General features: G+C 47.3%; 1 protein-coding gene across 2 annotated transcripts in view; it reads left to right on the top strand.

The window, feature by feature from the left end:
* Nucleotides 1-14,596, top strand: part of CYTH3 (cytohesin 3) — an 89,214-nt gene that overhangs the window by 32,555 nt on the left and 42,063 nt on the right. The window lies entirely within an intron of this gene.

Raw genomic sequence — 14,596 nt, 5'->3', positions numbered from 1 at the left:
TCCGGCAAGCAGAATATGCTGGAGGGATCAGCGGCTCGGTGATGAGGCCATCACAGCATGGAGATAACCCTGCGCAGTGTGGGAGAGGGGATGACCGAGCCGTGGGTTTCAGGGAACAGCAGTATTTACGGGAGTTGGGAAGCAGGTGGACTCCTGGGTGCCAGGAGACTGAGACAGGATGGGTTAGGGAAGTGAGAGACCCGGGGCAGCGGTGTCACGCAACCAGAGAAGTGGAGTGCAGCAGGGACGTGGGCAGAGTGTAGGGAGCGCTGGACACGACCGTAAACGCAAGTCGCCTGAAAGTGGACGTAGCTCCTGCGTGTTTTGATTGCAAATCACAGAAAGTGACTTGCCTATTTCAGTGTATAAGGACATCATGGGAAGTATACAGGGGAAGTTACAGAACCTACGGGAAGTCTGGGGAGCCAGGAAACTGACCGCAGCCAAAGGAGGCTGGGCAGTGGGAACCACAGGCACAGCCGGGCCACGTGAACGGTGTGGTCTAGGTTGCCCCCGGCTGCCGCTTAGCTGCCTTCTGTGCAGATGGGGATCAGGCCAGGATCCTGATGCCCTTAAACTGTCGTTCGAGCTCTTCCCTCCGGGCTTAATTCCACGGCAATTTTCCAGTCATAAATGGGCTTCCCGCTTGGGAGCTAGTGAGAGGGTCATGTGAATTTCTAGTCTTCTCTTACCCGTGACAGGTTTATATTTATCTCTGTGAATTGGTCCGTTAGCACTGAGGGAATGCGATGAGCGGATGCTCCGGGACTCGGGTTTGCTTGGCAGTTGTGTTTCTTACTGTAAATTGATAAACGAGCATGCTGATCTGCCACAGAAGGTTCTCGAGCGCGATGAATGTGTATGAGGACCTGAGAGATGGATCTGCTCCGGGCACGTGAGCGTCGAAGTCCAGCTTCTGGGCTTGCAGAGGCCCGAAGGCAACGAGGCTCCTCGGGAGACTGCTCTCCCCAGAGAACCGTGGTCACGTTGGCACACGGGTGCGAGCGGGTTTCTGACCTCCTGCGGACCCCCGTGTCTTTGGGCTCACGCGGTTCCCCTTGCCCGGAATCCCCTTCGTTCGCCCTGATCCTGCTCTTGGTCTGCTGACTCCCTCTCAGCCTCGGGTCTCCGTGTGAATGCGGTCTCCTTAGCTTTCCCAGACCCCCGATCAGAGTTTTCTGTTATCCTCTGTTTCCCCTCCTAGAACTTCTGGGCATTTTGTAAGAATGTATGCATGCATGTATGTGGGGACGTGGCCTTTCCATTTTACTGGACAAAAAGCCTGGTTTTGCTCCCCCTGCATCGCAGGGCACAGAGCCTGTCACCAAGCAGGGGTTCAGCCGTGTTTGGTAAATGAAAGTAAGTCCAGGGTGTGGTTGGCCCAGTTGGGAGGGGGAAAGGCCGAGAGGACCCCAGGGCGGCCCTCTGAAGGGAAACGTGGAAACCCTCGCAGGAAGCTTGCAAGAGAAGCTGTTGGCCGTGTGCTCACTTCCCTGGCCACACAGTGCTTAGTTCAGGATGGAAATAGCATTATTATTTTTTTTTTCTGATTGTTAAGAGTACAAGCTTCTAACATTTTTCAGAAAATGACAAATAGGTAAAAATTACCTGTAATTCTACTGTTTTTACATTTTGGGTCATGAAACTCCTCTTTCCTATGAGTGAATGAGTATATTTTTCGAAACACAGACAGGATCCCGTGTGCTTATGACCTGGTCCCCGGGCCTCTTCGCTCGTGTCCGTGGGTGCTGAGAGGCCTTGCGGTGCTGCGTGGCCCGAGCTTGCACCCTGTGTCCCGGGAACGCTTGGGCTCCCATCCACTTTGTGCTGAACCCATGGTGTGGTGAGGAGCCCACTTCTGTCCTAACGTCTGTCTTCCAAGACGTGGGGCTTTCCTTCAGTCTGGCGCCTCCTAGAGGAGGCTGGGAATTGTGGTTCCAAGCTTTTGTGACCAGTTCTGTCTCTCTGGCGGTTTGCGTTAGTTGTTGGATGCTCTCCACGGAGCCAAAAAGACCCCCCAAAAGTTCCTTCTTCTGTCCCCCCGCCCCTCAATGAGGAGAATGGGTATTTTTAGCTTTCAGGGCCTGAAGCTCCACTTTAAGAAGGAGAAACTGCTTTTAAGCTTCCGGGTGAGGATGTTATGAGTGATTACTTACCCTGACGGCAACGGCAGTCCAGGACCCGTGGTTACACTTACTCAGCCTCTGCCAGGTGCCGGGGCCGCGCTGGGCACTTCGCGTCTGGAGCGTCCGCTCACTCGTCATTCTTGCGGGAATCCTTGAGGTGGTTGTCCCAAGTCCCACCGCACAGATGAGAAACTGAGGCTTAACGAGATAAAATAACTTGCTCGAGGTTTGCACGGGTGGAGTTCCCTTGGCAACATTATATTTTAAAAGGAGAAGCAGAAATGTTTTATCCTTTTTTAGAATGTGTTTAAAATGAAGATGTAACTGATTTTATTTATTTGGCTGTTGGTGGCAGTGCCTGGAAGAAGCGAGCCCCGCAGGGTAGGCTGGGGCCCTGGCTCACTGGCATGACTGTGTGTTCTCTCCCTGGGTTTCCCTCCACGTGCCCCGGCGGATCCCAGCTTCACCTTCTGTTCCTCTGTCCTCCTGTCCTGTTGCTGGGCAGCATCTGTTCCTGTCCACTCTGAGGACGTGCGGTTGCTGTGCGCGCGGACAGTGGCCCTCCGTATCCTGCTTGTGTGTGCTCAGGAGCCTTCAGAACCGAGGGGCTCCCTTGGCACTGTCCTGTGTTCTCCCGACGCCGTGTCCCCAGCAAGTCACCCGCTACCAGCGAAGACGTCTAACAAGATCAGGTACTTTGCCCCCCCCCAGGAACAAAGGAAAAGAAGAGAAGACAGAGCACAAGGAGGACATCTGTAGAGAAACGGGCGGGTTTGACGTTCTCAGAAAGTGTGTTCTCAAGTGTGAGGGAACCCTGTTGTGATCTGGATGGTGGGAGGGCACTTGTCAGAGGGGAGCGGCCCGGATTTCCAGAAGCTAAATGTTAAAGTTGAGCATGGTTTGGATGCAATTAGGAAGTTCTCCTGCCTCCTCTACTGGCTTTAAAACTCCTTTTTTTTTTTTTTTTAAGGTCATCTCGGGGGAGCCTCTTTGCTACCAGCTTTGCTCTTTGAGTGTGGCCTGACCCCTGAATCTTACCCTCCCACACGAACTGGAGAACTCGATTCTTTTCTTACAAAGACTTCTTTCCAACCCGTGCCCTCCCTCCAAAATACTCCATATTTGGGGCTAAGTATTTTGAGCAGAGCCTGGCTCGAGAGCTTGTTAAGAACGTTCCTCTGCCCCATGGTTATGGCAAAGTACGACTTAAAGCAAATGTATATAAAACAGGAAATGTCCCTCTTTCCGCTTATGAACGCGCTGCACTTTGGGGTCTGTCCTCTTTGACATGCCTGTCTGCTGCTGGAGAGAAGGTGATCAGCCGTGGCTGCGATCATGAGAAGGACTAGAGAATGGAAAAAAATCCGGTTTCTTAGACCGTGGTTCTTGTGAGCCTCGGGTTAGCAGAGTGAAGCACTTACACTGGGATATCAAATGAGGGAAAGCTTCACACTCTCACGTTCCTTATTAACACAGTTTTCCTGTAGGAGAACCTGACTCAGAACGTACCTGAGCGGTTGTGGCCTGCTGGCGGTGGAAATCTCGTCTACCTACCACACCGCTTGTGATGAAAGAAGCAGACCCAGACCGCAGATCAGGGGCTGTTAATGCATTCTCCAGAAAGTTAAGGCTTGTGCTTTGTCTGAGGTCCGGTGCGGTTGTTCGTTTTCATTCACGGTAGAATATTCTGCTTGAGAAATCTTCAGGACATTTTCTGGGTGTTTTCAATGAAGTTTCCTGAGGTCTTATTGATTTGGAAGATAGACGAAGAATTTGACAGCCCATTTGGGCTGAGAAATGCAGATATGCAAATTATTACCAGCCTAGCTGATGTAAATGCTTCCCTTTGGTTTCCTAACCAGAGCCCCGACCCAGATTTGGAGCACGTGCCAAGCCGCCTGCACAGAACAGCGCCCAGGATAGGGGCATCTGCCTTTCGGTCCCGTCTTGAGTGGGAGTGCTTCCAAGTCTGATGCTTGCTGGCGGTTTCTGCAAGAGATCCTTCACTTAGGTTAAGAAAGCTTCCATTCTTAGTTTACTGGATTTTTTTTTTTTTTAAATCAGGAAAGGCTGTTGAATTTTATCAAATGCTATCTTCCCATCTATTGAGATGGTCATATGTTTTTCATTATGAGCCTTTCTGTCCCATTTGACTTTTTATTTTTAAACCGTTTGCACACAGCATGCCCTACTCCAGGCTTTAGGACCCTTTTGAGTCACCAACTTCGCAGTGGTAATTCTGCATGTGTTTTTCCTTGGACTGGATTTCTCCTTCACTCTGTTCCTGTCTGCTCTCTTTTTGGTAACGATTTCTGCTTTTCTAGGCAGTTAATGATTTATTGATGCACTGATGTGAAAGCCTCTCCTGCCAGTCCCAGGGTTTTGGGGCGAGTGAGAGAACACCCACGTGCTGGGTTGGCCAGGCTCAGGGACGCGCCAACGCCCAGCCTTCCTTGTGCAGCTTCTGCCCAGGAACTGACATGGTCTTGTGACCTTCTAGGTGTCCTGTTGCTTTACCTGGAGATCCTGACTGCGACTCCGAGCTTGTAGTTGCATTATAGAGCCTGACTACTCCGCCTGAAATTTCAGGAGAAAACTGGAAGTTTCCTAGGACCTCAGCCGTGGAGTAACTGCAGGCCTCCCCGGTGGGGTTTCCAGCCCCAACCGCTGACCGCACCGTCCTTCCTGGACTGTGAGATAGAAACCACATGGATTCCACCCTGCTTTGCCTTAAAATAGCATTCCCCACTTCCCTACCCCCATTCACCGTGAAATTCCTCAAGCATTCCACCTTCCAGATGTTTGTGAATAGGAAGCCAAATGCCAGCTGCTGTACCGCTGTATCCAGTCTGCTCAAGACCGAGCTGCGGTTCACACTTCCCGGCAAGGAGTCAGGACGTTTCTGAGTTGCTTTGCAAGCGAGGTCATTGGGGAATGTTGTCTGTGGGTGTGGGTGTATGGTAGGTGTGGGAGGAGCTCTGGGTCTTTAGATGGAGACCTGTCCCATTCTTCCAGCTTGAAGCAGAAACCAAGCACAGATGCGTCGCCTTTTTTCTTTTTTTTAAAGATTTTCATTTATTTGACAGACACAGCAAGAGAGGGAACACAAGCAGGAGGAGTGGGAGAGGGAGAAGCAGGCTTCCCGCTGAGCAGGGAGCCCAACGCGGGGCTTAGTCCCTGGACCCTGGGGACATGACCTGAGCTGAAGGCAGATGCTTAACCGACCGAGCCCCCCAGACACCCCGATACATCGCCTGTTGAAAGTATGCCCTGTTTGCCTGGGGTGGGGTTTTCCAGGCTAGTGACGCAGGTTGATGTTTTTCTGGGCCACCCGTAATGAACATTTCAAATTGGGTTTTCTTTGTTTAGAGTCAAAATGACCTTCCTTCTCCCCCTTATTTATTTTACAAAGATTTATTTGAGAAAGAGAGCGAGTGAGCGAGCGTGTGCATGAGTGGGAAGGGCAGAGGGAGAGGGAGGGAGAATCAGAAATAGACTCTGCGTTGTGTGTGAAGCCTGACGCGGGGCTTGACCTCACGACCCTGAGATCACAACCCGAGCTGAAACCAAGAGTCAGATGCTTCACCAACTGAGCCACCCAAGTGCCCATCCCCCTTAAAAAAAATTTTTTTTTTCAGCATAAACTTTCTCCACCTTTCATTTTTGCAAGCTTCATAGTAACATAGGCCGTGTTTGGACAATATTTATCCCATAGCTTGACCTTTGTACCCAGAGCAATCTCTGTGAACACCTCATTGGATATGTGCCAGAGAATGTATATGCATCTTGCTGGACAGTATGACCTAAGTAATACCGTATTGTCTGGATTTAGCTTATAATTCAGGCTTTACTAACATTAGGCATTTAATTCAATATAAAGCAGGCTAACCATTGGTTTAGAATTTGTTTTGAGGCCCGCCATTGTGGGCTGTGTGTTCTAGACTTTCTCCTTCTGTTGGGCTGCATCAAAAGTGCAGATGACGAACAGGCAGAGTAGGGAACCAAGGAGCCTGGATCCCAACAGCATCCTACCATAGGAAGACTCACCAGAAACCTTATGTTTTCCCTAATAGCTTTAATGAGACACGGTTTATATCCCCATAAAATTCATGGATTTATAATTTTTAAAATTTTAAGTAATCTCTACCCTCCATGTGGGGCTCCAACTCACAACCCTGAGATCAAGAATCGCATGTTCCTCCAGCTGAGCCAGCCAGGCACCCCAAAGCTCACCCATTTAAAATGTATAGTTCAAGGGCACCTGGGTGGCTCAGTGGGTTAAAGCCTCTGCCTTCGGCTCAGGTCATGATCCCGGGGTCCTGGAATTGAGCCCCGCATCGGGCTCTCTGCTCCGCCGGGAGCCTGCTTCCCTTCCGCTCTCTCTGCCTGCCTCTCTGCCTACTTGTGATCTCTGTCTGTCAAATAAATAAATAAAATCTTTTTAAAAAATGTATAATTCAAAAAAAAAAAGAATAAAGTGTATAGTTCAGTGACTTTGGGTAAATTTACAGAGTTGTGCAATCATCACCCAATTTTAGAATCTTTCCACCACATCAAGTAGATCCCCCGTTACGTGACAGTCCGTCCTCGCACCAGCCCCAACCAACACTACTCTGCTTTCTGCCTAGACATTTGCCTTTTCCGGACATTTAGCATCCGTGGGAACATACAATACGTGGTCTTTTCCATCTGGCTTCTTTGACTTAGCATCATATTTTCAAGGTTTGTGTATGTGGTAGTAGGTATTAGTAGTTTTCTTTTTTTCCTAAATAATATTCCATTTTGTGCATACACCACAACCTGCTCATCCATTGATGGATATCTGTGTCCACCTCTTGTCTGTTGTAAATCAGTGCTCCTGTGAACGTTTTTGGACAAATAATTTGTTTGAATACCTGTTTTCAGTTCTTTGGGCTACATACCTATGAGACTTCCTGGGTCCTTTGGTAATTCTGTGTTTAACTTTTTGAGATTGCTAAACCGTTTTCCAGGCCAGCAGAACCATTTCATTTTCCTACCCGCAGTGAATGAAGGTTCTAGTTTCTCCACACCCTCGCCAACACTTGTCAATATCTTTCGTTAAAAAATTACTGTAGCTGGCCTCGTTGGTATGAAGTACAATCTCGTTGTGGTTTTGATTGGCATTTCCTAATGACTAATGATGTTGAGCATCTTTTCATGTGTTGTTGGGTGTTTGCGTATCTTTGGGAAGATGTTGAGGTGCTTTAAATTTTTTAATTGGGTTGTCTGCTTTTGAGTTGTAAGAGTTCTTTCTGTATTCTGGATACTAGACCCTTAGCAGATATATGATTTGCAAGCATTTTCTCTCCTTCTGTAGGTCATCTTTTCACTTTCTTGATAATGTTCTTTTTTGCAAAAGTTTTTAATTTTGATGAAGTCCAATTTACTTACTTTTTTCTTTTGTTGTTTGTGCTTTGGGTGTCCTATTTCAGAGTGCGTTGCCAAATCCAAGGTCATAGAGATGAACCCCTGTGTTTTCTTCTAGACTTTTATGGCTTTAGCTCTTACATTTAGCTCATTGATCCATTTGGAGTTAGTTTTTTTTTTTTTTTTAAGATTTTATTTATTTATTTGACAGACAGAGATCACAAGTAGGCAGAGAGGCAGGCAGAGAGAGAGGAGTAAGCAGGCTCCCTGCTGAGCAGAGAGCCCGATGCGGGGCTCCATCCCAGGACCCTGGGATCATGACCTGAGCCGAAGGCAGAGGCTTTAACCCACTGAGCCACCCAGGCGCCCTGGAGTTAGTTTTTTAAAAAAGATTTATTTACTTATTAGAGCACGTGCAAGAACTCATGCATGAGCAGGGAGGCAGAGGGCGAGGAAGAGAGAATCCTAAGCAGACTCCATGCTGACTGAGCTCAGAGCCCAAAGCAGGGCTCAATCTCATGACCTTGAGATCGTGACCTAAGCTGGAACCAAGAGTCAGATGCTCAACTGACTATGCCACCCAGGCACCCCAGGGTTAATTTTTCTATATGGTGTGAGGTAGGAGTTCAACTTCACTCTTCTGTGTGAGGAAATCCAGTTGTCCCAGCACTCTTTGTTGAAGAGGCTGTTCTTTTATTTTTTTTTATTTTTTTTTTTTTTAAAGATTTTATTTATTTATTTGACAGACAGATCACAAGTAGGCAGAGAGGCAGGCAGAGAGAGAAGGGAGGAAGCAGACTCCCTGCTGAGCAGAGAGCCCGATGCGGGGCTCGATCCCAGGACGCTGGGATCATGACCCGAGCCGAAGGCAGCGGCTTTAACCCACTGAGCCACCCGGGCGCCCCGAGGCTGTTCTTTTAAATATTTCTTTGTATGTGGTTCTGTTTTTAGGCTCTATATTCTGTTCCACTGATCTTTTAACCTATTTTGGTACCAGTACATACCACACTGTTGTCGTTTTTAGCGCTTTAATACATTGTAGTCTATACTTCAGTAAGTATAGACTTAAGCTTATTAATGTGTCCAGAACAGCTGTATATTTAAGAAACAGAGTACAAGTACAGACTACTCTTTCTAGTAGTTTATGTGGAAAAAAAAAAAAAGATTGCACCCATATTCCTTCAGAACGGTCACATGGAGTAGATGGGAAGGGACAGATTTGAACATGTTTACAGATTGCTAGAAAGAAGCTGGTGGGGAAGAGAAAGGTTGAAGATCAAAGAGAGAGGCTGTGGCTTGGGGGCAAGGTTTTGGAAGAGAAATGAAAGGTGAGGACACAGGCTTGTATGTGGTGAAAGTTGCCCACCTTTACCTGATGCTATACAGACTGTCACTCCCAGTTAAGGCTAAAACTACAGTTCTGCAAAACAACATGAACACACTTTGATTTTTGTAAACCAAGTATGGCTTGGAAACTGGCATTTAAAATAAGTAGGTGCATGAAAGCTTGTCATTCTCTCTCTGTTCGATCTTGCTGTTGAGATTAATTTTTACATTCATGAGTGCATTCTTTTCCCTTTGGGAGTGAGATTTGATTTAAAATAAACTAAGTAGGATTGAGATTAAATTTTGACCTACCGAACTGAGTTTTGAAATAAAAGCCATGTCTCAATCCTGTGATATTTGAAACTTATATTTTGTTTTTATTCATACGATATCTCTACAGAGTTGTGTGGGTTTTCTTTTTTCTTTGTTTTTTTTTAAGGGTAGAATGGTTTTTTATGAAGTCCTAGTTTGTGTGGTCAAGAGAAGAGTGAGCTGCTAATGATAAGAAAACTAGGGGTACTAAATGGGACCAAGGCACACCGGTGCAACCCGGCCCCCTCTTGCCTGAGGCATCAGAGACCATAAGTCATTCCACCCCACTCAACAAGTGTTTTGCACTCTTTCTCTTTCTTGTCTGATTTTGCATATGTGACACTTCACTGACTGAGCCATCTAGATGCACCCTGGGGAACTTTTAAAAAATGTTCTTTTGTCATATTAGCTGTGTTGTCCAGTAAAAAAGAACCATTACTGGAAATGTGGAACATTCCCTTATTATAATGAGCAGTGTAACCTATAAAGAATTGGCTCGGGTAGGCCGTTAATTTAAAAAAAAAAAAGAGGGGGGGTGCACCTGGGTGGCTCGGTTGTTAAGCATGTGCCTTTGGCTCAGGTCATGATCCCAGGGTCCTGAGTTTGAGCCCCGCATCTGGCTTCCTGCCCGGGGGGAAGTCTGCTTCTCCCTCTCCCACTCTCCCTGCTTGTGTTCCCTCTTTCAGTGTCTTTCTCTGTCAAATAAAATCTTAAAAAAAAAAAAAAAAAAGTAGGCACTTCATAGTACTGTTGCCGGGGCTGCTGTCTCCCTAGATGTTAAAATGTCACGTGACTCCTCCAGGTCTCTGGATGACAGGGATGTCGCTGAGGAAAGCGAGGCAATTGCCGTGTTCAGCACAGAGATAGTGGTCGGGTGTTGTCTCCCTGTTCCCATTTGGTGCTACGTTTCTAGAATGAGTCAACCCTGTTATTCACCTGGTGTAGATGGACCTTGACATTTCTAGCCCCTGAAAGTCTAGGTGGTGTTTCATTCGCTCCCTGTCTGGTCCCATCCCCTGCCTCACACCACCCCCTCCCCGCCCCCGGGCTGTGATGTGCCCCCTGGCAGGAGGGACCACAGCTCTCTGCCTCTGAGCGGCAACTTCTCCCTCCCCCCCATGCTCCCTGTCCTCGGGGTGGCTCCTGGGGCCTCTGTGACTGCAGATCTGGGCGTCCCAGTTCATTCTTTCTGGTCATCACAGTGTAGAAGACACCTAGTTTTTTCCTTAGGTGATATGACTGCGTTTCAGAAATGGTGAATTTTGAATGACAGATTCACAGAAGGTTGTCGCAAAGAAAGTTGTGCAGAAAGTTGTGCCCGTCAGTCCCCCGTCTCTCCTCTCGTTGGTTGCGTCTTGTGTAATTGTAATACAGTATCAAAATCAGGACATTGACATCGAGGCCGTATGTGTGTGTGTGTGTGTAGTTGTGTATCATCTTACCACTCCCGTAGACTCATGTAACCAGGACCGCAGTCAAGACCCGGCACTGTTCCGTCACCACAAAGATCTTCATCTCTGTCCTGCTAACCCACTTACCGTCACCCCTGCCGTCCTTCCTCCCAGACCGTCCTGAAAGGCAGGCAACGACTAATCTGTCTGCCATCTCTGTCGTTCTGTCATTTCAAGAGTGCCATGTCAGTGGGATCATACAGTCTGTAACCTTTTGAGGTTGGGCTTTTTTTTTTTTTTTCCCTTCACTCAACATAATGCCCTTAAGACCCATCAGGTTGTTGCCTGTGTCACTTTTACTGCAAAGTCCTATCCCAAGGTGTGGTCGGGCCGCAATGTGTTCATTCCCTCACCTGCTGCACGATGCCTGGGTTGTTTCCACTTTGGGGATATTATAAGTAAAACTGTGAGGAATATTAGCATATCGGTTTTCATGTGGACAACATTTTTTTTTTTTTTTTTTTAAGTTTCCCTGGGGTTAATGTCCGGGAGTGGTATTGCTGGGTCATTTGGTAGGTGTGTGCTTGCATTTGTAAGAAACTGCCGCAGTTTTCCAGAGAGTTTTCGCCATTCTGCAGCCCCATTAGCAATTTGTGTGAGATCCGAGTTCTCCGGATTCTCCCTAGCTGCTCTTCAGGGCAGCCGTTGTCATAGCTGTGTCATAATATAATAGCTCATTGTGCTCCCGATTTGCATTTTTCTAATGGCTAGTGATGCCGAACGTCTTTTCAGGTGCTTATTTGCCATCTGTAGATCGTCTTCGATGAAACGTTTCTTCTTCTGCTTTGCCCGTTTTCTAACTGGCTTGTTTGCCTTTGACCGTTGAGTTCTGAGAGTCCTTACTGAGTCCCGGATGTGAGTCCTTCGTGGGGTATGTGGCTTACAGACACTTCTCCCACTTTGTCTCCTGCCTTGTCATCCTCTTTAACAGTGGCTCCTACAGAGTGAAGGTTTTTTTCAGTTTTGATGAGGTTTGGTTTACTGACTCTCTTGTATGGTTAGAGCTCCTGGTCGTGTCTAATAACTCTTCACTGAGCTCTAGCTCCTCAAAGTTTTTCTTAGATCTCCTTCAGAAAGTTTTGTACTTTTACATTTGCCAGTTAAGTCTGGGATCCGGGTTGCCTGGGTGGGTCAGTGGGTTAAAGCTTACTCTGCCTTCGGCTAAGGTCATGATCCCAGGGTCCTGGGATCGAGCCCCACATCGGGCTCTCTGCTCGGCAGGGAGCCTGCTTCCTCCTCTCTCTTTGCCTACTTGTGATCTCTGTCTATCAAATAAATCAATAAAATCTTTTTAAAAAAATCTGCGATCCGTTTTGAGTTCATTTTTATATAAAGTGTGAAGGTTAGGTCGTGGTTCATTTTGTTTTGTTTTGTTTTTATAGCAACAGTTTTTTTTTTTTTTTAAGATTTTATTTATTCATTTGACAGAGATCACAAGTAGGCAGAGAGGCAGGCAGAGAGAAAGGGGAAGCAGGCTCCCCGCTGAGCAGAGAACCCCATGTGGGGCTCGATCCCAGGACCCTGAGATCATGACCTGAGCTGAAAGCAGAGGCTTTAACCCACTGAGCCACCCAGGCGCCCCCGTGGTTCATTGTTTTGCCCGTGAAGATGCAGTTACTTCAGCCCCATTTGTCGCAAAGCCCGTCATCCTCTGTGGAACTGCTGTGGTACTTCTGTCAAAAATCAGCTGGCTGCACGCGTGGCTCTTCGGAGGGTTCACTGAGTGTTACTCCAGTTTAATCTTTTTCAAAATCGTTCTGCCTATTCTGATTTCTTCAACTTGCCATGTGAGTTTTAGAATAATTTTCACTATATGTGTCTATGGAAAATCTTGCTGGGATTTTTTTTTTTTTGAGATTACTTATTATTAGAGAGCATGAGTAAGGGAAGCAGCAGAGGGAGAGGGAGAAGCAGGCTCCTCACTGAGCCTGGAGCCCGACACGGGGCTCGATCCCAGAACCCCCAGATCATGACCTGAGCCAAAGGGAGACGCTTAATGACTGAGCCACCCAGGCGCCCCATGTAGCTGGAATTTTGACAGGAATTACATTAAACCTGTTATTTTCTGTTTTCAAGTTCATTGACTTCCGTTGTCTATTATTTTTCTCTTTCTACGTGATTTTGGTGTGTTTTGCTTTCCCTTTTTTGGTTTTTGAGATGGGAGCTTAGATTATCCATTTGATCCCTTTTCTCTTTCCTAGTGTAAAAATGTTATTGCTATAAATTTCCCTCTCAGAGCTGCTTTAGTGATGCCCACAACCTCTCTTGTGTTAGATTTTCATCCTCACTCAGTTCAGTGTATTATTTTTTTTAAATTTCCCTTGGGATTTCCTGTTTATCCCATGGATTAATTAGAAGTGTATTTAGTTTCCTGGTATTGGGAGACCTTCCTGTTATCTTTCTGTTAGTGATTTCTGATTTGATTCCATTGTCATTAGAGAATACTGTGATTTCAGTTCTTTTAAGTTTAAGGTTTGTTTTATGCACCGGCATATGGTCTATCTTACGATGTGTGTTTGTTTAATTTGTAGTAGATTAGGTTCTGGATGTGGGGGAGGGGACATAATTCATCTTACCAAAGATCTGTCCCACATGCAGAATACATTCATCCCACACCCAACATTGCCTGAAGTCTCAGCCCATTACAGCATCAAATCAAAATTGAAAGTCTCTTCTAAATATCATCAGCTCAAAAGTCCCAAATCTCGGGGCACATGGGTGGCTCAGTGGGTTAAATAAAGCCTCTGCCTTCAGCTCAGGTCATGATCTCGGGGTCCTGGGATCGAGCCCCACATCCGGCTTTCTGCTCAGCGGGGAGCCTGCTTCCCCCCCCAACACTCTGCCTGCCTTTCTGCCTACTTGTGATCTCTGTCTGTCAAATAAATAATAAAATCTTTATTTTATTTTTTAAAAGATTTTATTTATTTATTTGACAGAGATCACAAGTAGGCAGAGAGGCAGGCGGAGAGAGAGGAGGAAGCAGGCTCCCCACTGAGCAGAGAGCCCGATGCGGGACTCGATCCCAGGACCCCGGGATCATGACCTGAGCGGAAGGCAGAGGCCTTAACCCACTGAGCCACTCAGGCGCCCCATAAATAAAATCTTTAAAACAAAAAAACAGAGTCCTGAACTCTGCTCAAAAAAAAAAAAAAAAAGTCCCAAATCTCATCATCTCAACCAGGTACGGGTAAGACTCTGGGTATGATCTATCCTGAGGCAAATTTCCTCTCTATCTGTGGGTCTGCAAAGTTAAAAACCAACTGACCTGTTCCCAAAATAGAAGACTGGACAGGCATAGGATAGCACTTACACACAAACCCATTCCAAAAAGGAGAATGATGGAGAGGGAGGGAAGGAGGGGAAGAAGGAAGAAAGGAGGAGGGAAAGTCGCTGGTTTCCAGCAGTTTCAAAATCCACCTTGGCAAGCTCCGTGAGGTTTCCCGGCCCAGGAGTCATCCTCCTTGGCTTGAGGTCCCGCCCTGCAACCCCAAGGCTTTGAGCTCCGGGTCCTCTTTGCCTTGAAGGCAGCGTGTGTTAGCGTGGAGTGGTCGGAGCAGCCGGGCTTCTGTCTGCAGAAATGGGGGAGCCTGACAGCTTTCTCGCATTCTCTCTCTCCTTTTTCATTCCAAGTTGGCAGTTTTTCTGCTGGTATAACATTCTCAGAAACTGGGGCGCCTGGGTGGCTCAGTGGGTTAAAGCCTCTGCCTTCGGCTCAGGTCACGATCCTAGGGTCCTGGGATCGAGCCCCGCATCGGGCTCTCTGCTCAGCGGGGAGCCTGCTTCCTCCTCTCTCTCTGCCTGGCTCTCTGCCTGCTTGTGATCTGCCAAATAGATAAATAAATCTTAAAAAAAAAAAATTCTCAGAAATCTGTGTGTCTCCTGTCACGTGTCACAGGGACTGACTCCAGTAGACGCCAGGGCCCTCCGTGGATGGTTCCCGTATGATCCCGTCTCTGTTCCTGGCCTCTGCTGAGTTGGGCCAAAGGATCTATG

The sequence above is a fragment of the Martes martes genome, assembly GCF_963455335.1.
Source record: "Martes martes genome assembly, chromosome: 18".
NCBI classification, from domain to species: Eukaryota; Metazoa; Chordata; class Mammalia; order Carnivora; family Mustelidae; genus Martes; species Martes martes.
Note: the sequence above shows the minus strand (reverse complement) of the source record. Positions and strands in the feature narration are given on the sequence as shown.